This window comes from Solanum verrucosum, unplaced genomic scaffold, assembly GCF_900185275.1.
Source record: "Solanum verrucosum unplaced genomic scaffold, falcon-dt-bn FXZP01000188.1, whole genome shotgun sequence".
NCBI classification, from domain to species: Eukaryota; Viridiplantae; Streptophyta; class Magnoliopsida; order Solanales; family Solanaceae; genus Solanum; species Solanum verrucosum.
This window is the reverse complement of record NW_026020409.1, coordinates 2,178,057-2,183,592: the sequence shown is the minus strand read 5'-3', so window position 1 is coordinate 2,183,592 and position 5,536 is coordinate 2,178,057.

Below are 5,536 nucleotides of genomic sequence, written 5' to 3'. Positions count from 1 at the left end.
CACCCAAATGAGCAATTGGGGTTATCTAGTGACACTAGGGCTAACCGCAATATTGGAGTTTGAGTATGGTCATACGTCGTGCCACGAAGTTAACTAAGGCGCTTCTTGGGAGGCAACCCAACGTTTTATCGCTTGAAATTGTTATTATAGAAATAATGATGTGTTGATTGTGTAGTCTAAAGTACAAAAAGTGTTTGAAAAGTGCAAAATTGGCGAACAAATAATCCAATCATCGGATCACCGAATTGGTTGGTGTGATCGACTTGGTCCACCGTCTTGCTCAAAGTAATTTTAACTTGGAGCCTATAAAAATCGGTGAGCCCAGTAGCAACTTGGCAAGACGTCTACCTGGTAGACCATTGCAACAAAGTTCGTCGTTTGGATCCCTACATAAATTGGAGGTCCTGTAGAACTCGGCAGGATAAATGACCACTCTACGGGTCATCGAGTAGCTCGGCAAACGCAAATAATATCGCTGACTGGGCGAAAACTGGACGGTTTTAAAGAGAGACAACTATTTAAATTTCAAACCCTTTCACTTTCCGTAACTTTTTACTTGCCCAAACTCACACCCGCACTGTAGTTTCTATATTTCTTGCATTTTTAGAGTATTATTAGTGTTGATCTGTGCTCGGAGTTGGATTTCATTGCCGCCAAGTATTACAAAATAATTTAATCAGCACCAAAAGTTGGTTTTCCAAACCTCGAACTTATTGTCAGTAATTTGTTCTCTTATGCAAATGATATTATCGTACTGTCGTGTGTTGGGCCTCACTGATAGGATTAGATTGTTCAAACGCCTACCTTAATTCGAGAACCTTGCCCATTTTGTCTTGATTTTTGAAATCATGTATGCTTGTGCGTTGAAATGAATAAGTTTTTTGTGGTTGTGCTTGCATGTTGTTTAGTTGGGCGAAATCGGGAGAAATATGAGTATTTTGGGATAATTAGTGTCATGGGTCTTAGTTTAATTTCACTTGTGCAGGTGTTAATTTTATATTCAGGGGTTGCGGGGTCGAATTCGAGAAGTTGGGTTGAAAATAGGCACGTTGGGCTGTTTGGCGAGCTAAGTCGAGCTCGTCGTACCACTCGACGATTCGTGTAATTTCCCTATCTCGCCTTTAATTTCATGCTTCATTTGATAGTTGAATACAGTAACTTTCGGCAAGAATCATGAGGTCTCCGAAAGAACTCGGCAACTCATCGAGACTATTCCTGATCATCCTTTGTCTGCACCCTTAAATCCTTGTTGCACTATAACTTTCGGTGGACAAACCCTTGCTCACCATAATTAGTCACCGATTCACCGAATGGGCCCTCCTATCGCCGACTTGCTAAAACTTTTATGATATGTATGCTCGCCTTAGCACTCTGAATAGTCTAAATTCATCAGAAAGGCACATCATACAATATATGATAAAATTACATGCAATGAGAGCACACATATCACAATTAAATGCAGGGTTTTGAGAACTAGCATTTTAGGCAGATTAGATCGAAACAGTGATGCTAAGTAGTAAGTTATCACAGATCCAAGCACAACTAAAGCATCTAAAATACTTACGAGTTGCAAAAATTCTAAAAATACTAAATAGGTGAGACTTTGCAAGAATTGAGAGTAAGGGGGTGTCTAAAAAGGTTGAAAGCTACAGCCCGTGGTTTTATAAAACCCATCCAGATCTTACCCATTTGGCGACATTGGTTGAATTTTCTTCGCTACTCGGCGATACGCCTAGTGTTCATATATCTCTCCGAGTTTTACAAGACCCTCAGTCAAAGTGAGGATCCAAACAACGGTCTTTGTAGCAGTCGACGATTCTCCAGTTGGACTTTTGTAATTCATCCTGTACTTTACACAAACTTTTCATGCCCAATCCTACAAAATCAAAACACCTTTATTTCAAAAATAACAAAATTAAGGTAGTTAAGGGCTTTGGGTTTCCTCCCAAACAGCGCCTTAGTTAACGTCGTGGCATGACGCGGGTTAGCACCTAAATTTCACTTTTGAGGTTAGCCAAAACATCGTTTGGCTACCCCTTGCCTTGTTCCTGATGGAGATGAGGCATTAAACGACCCAAGAGAGTTTCAATTCGCTGGATAGATCTTGAGTGAGAACCGCTCATCTACATTTTCTCTAATCTTTTCTAGCCCTCTATCTTGCTCATTTAACTTTTGAAGAATGGTTAATAACATATCTTTGATATGTTTATTTTGAATGTCCATAAATCTTCCCTGCTCAATAGGTGGTCTGCATTTGTTGTTCTCTTTGGACATCACCTCTAGTTCCTTGACCTTTTGGGTCAAGTTATCCATCTGTCCCAACAAAATGATCAATTGCTAGTTCTTCTCAGTATCCTTGTTGGATTTAGCCACAAGGTCAAGGAATTTGGCTGCGGTCTCATACGAAGATTTCTCATGACCATCTGTCATAAGCCGGTTGATTAACCCTCTATTTCCGAGATACAGACTCCTATATAAGCATTCCAGTAGAACTAAATCGGGGATTTCATTAGTTGGGCATTCTATCAATAGTGTTTTAAACCTCACCCACGACTCTTGAAAAGGTTCTCCTTCTAGATTCTTGAATTTGTAGATGTGATCCCTGAACCTCATCACTTCTACTGCCAGGTGCTCCATTGGTCCACCATCCCCATCATGTATACTCATTATCCTGTCTCAACACACAATAAGCTACACAAAACTAAGAAGTCGGTAAGTAGACTACAACTAAGAAGAACAAAACTTCTACTAATCTAAAAATTCTCAAATAACACCACTCCCCGGAAGCGGTGCAATTTTGATGCTTATCGTGACTAACACACGAACCTACGGTACGAGTGTCTACGATCTTCGATAATATAGTAACCCAACTAAAGGTTGGGGTCGTATCCCAAGGAGTGGTTTAGAGAATTAGTAAAAAATTAAAATTTAGTTCTAACTAGTCGTAGCTAAAGACATTAATGAGTAAAAACATAGTAAATTAAAGGGGGTGACACAAAAGTGTCAAATATCAATTGGGGGTTTTGATACAAGTAGTAAAAACAACAAAATAGCAAGAAAATCAAGTATGGGGACAAATTATTGGGGTGTGACCACAATACAAGTTGAGATAAATCGTTGGGTACATGCTTTCAATAGGAAATTTGCAAGATAATAGTGACTAGGCTAAGCTTTAGATGGAAATAAGTTCCCTCTCGGGCAACTTACCCCGTTTCAAATGCGTTCCTCTAGAAAACCCATTTGCCGCATGAAGGCCAGCCTACTCCTTACCCCACACACTCTCTCGAGCTGAGTGTTAGGATATGGGACTCGGTCTCACCCTCTCGGGCTGAACTGCATGTCGTCCCACTCCTTAGGCCATTAATCTATCAGTCGTGGTTTCGCGACCTCCCTCTCGGGCAAGCTAAAAACACATGGGTGATTTTTTACTTGCAAGTACAAACCCATTAAATTAAACCATGACCACTAGGATAAATCACCATTAAAATAGATCTAACCCATCACCAAGCAAGACCCAACAACAATATCAACACACATTTTCTAAATAACACCCCAAGAATGGGGTTTTTTAGCCACACATCAAGAAATAAAAAAACACACCTAAAATGGTACTAAAATCAGATGGGTATAAGGAATTAAACCTTGATTTAAGCAAAGAAAGAAGAATGGAGAATACCCACTTCCAAATTAGGGAAGATGAAATCTTTCTTTCTTCAAGTCTCCCAAAAAACCCTCTCCAAACATGAGAGAAGATATCCTAAAAAGTACTATTCTATTGTACAATTAAAATAAATGTTCGTTTGTTTGAAAAATAATAAAGAGTTAAGTATTTATAGTCTACAGAAATTAGTGTTGGCGGATCGTTCAATGAGGTTAGTCGGAATCACTGATTAACTCGGCAATTCTCCCTTTGGTGTAGTTCGTCGCCGTCTTGCACTAGCCTTTAGAATCATTGTGCTCTGTGTCATTGGGTGACATAGTACTTTTTCGCAGAACTATTCGGCGACATGCCGATTGCTCCTTTCATCGCCTTTTTTATCCTGCTCCTTCAAGGCTTAGTGTACTGGAACAAAGGGCAGAGTGCATCCCTTCGGCGAATTGCCAAGTGTTCTTGGCGATGCTCATGCTTCAGCTCCTTCGTTCTTTTCAGCCTTTTTATTCCTTTTGGTGCCTAAGTGTCTATGCTTTCACTAAAACTTCAAATACGTGAAACTTAAGAGTTTTCATTCTTGGGGTGTGATCATGTGATTATGGGTATTATTTGTTTATGGGTATTGTTAATTTCAAGTTTAAATATTGAATTAAAGTGAGTTTAATCATTAATTGAGGTTTAATTTATGAAATGCAGTTGCAAATGATGTTCTACTTTTGTGTTCTTTGCTTGCTCGAGGTAATAACTTTAGAACTAAGATTATTAATTAATGATTTGTGGGTATTGGGTTGAGCTGGGTTTAGGTCGAGAGAGTGAATCCTAAACCCAATCCTACCTATCTAGCTTGAAAGAGTGGATGAATTAGGGTGTGAGTTGTTCTTAATTTTCGTGCTTGTTGATGTTCGAAAGAAATCACCTGATTCGGGGTAGTTGTTCGAGAGAAAGCTTTCTCCCGTATAGTCTAGCCTACTCATTGATTTTCAGTTGTTTACTAGTTGTTTCAATAACCCATATATTTATATTTGTCTATAATCGATCACATCCCAAAAATCTATCTTCCTATTGCTATTTCAAATCATTTGTGATTGTTTGTAGTTGATAATTACAATCGAATTCCCCGATCTGACATTCATGTCACCCCTTTAATCTGATGTCTTTTTCCGTTAATGTTTATTCCTATGGCTGATTAGACCACATTTATACTTCTTGATTGAATTTAAAACATGTACCTCTCCTTGTGGGATTCGACCCCAACTCATTTAGTTGAGTTTTATACTGATTTATGATCATTGACACTTAAAATAGGAAGACGTTTCTCTGAAATGTTATTAATCATTCCTCTCTAGAGGGAAATAGATTTTGGTATTGACCTTTTACCGGTTACGCAACCTATCTACATTCCTCCTTATAGAATGGCTCCGGCCGAGTTGAAAGAGTTGAAAGAGCAACTCAATGATTTGTTAGATAAGGGTTTCATCAACCAAGTATCTCTCCATAGGGTGCACCGATGTTGTTTGTTTGAAAGAAGGATGGGTCTCTTTGAATGTGCATTGATTATTGTCAATTTAATAAAGTGACCATCAAGAACAAATAATACATTCTCAGAATTGATGATTTGTATGACCAACTTCAAGGGGATAGCTATTTCTCCAAAATTGACCTTCGTTCGGCTTATCACCAATTGAGGGTGAGAGGGGTTGATATTCCCAAGACGGCCTTTAGGACCCGGTATGGTCACTATGAATTTGTGGTTATGTCATTTGGGTGGAGAAACTCTTTGGTGGTGTTCATGGACTTAATTAATAGAGTTTTCCGACAATATCATGACATATTTGTGATAGTGTTTATTGATGATATCTTGGTCTACTCAAGGAGAGAGAATTA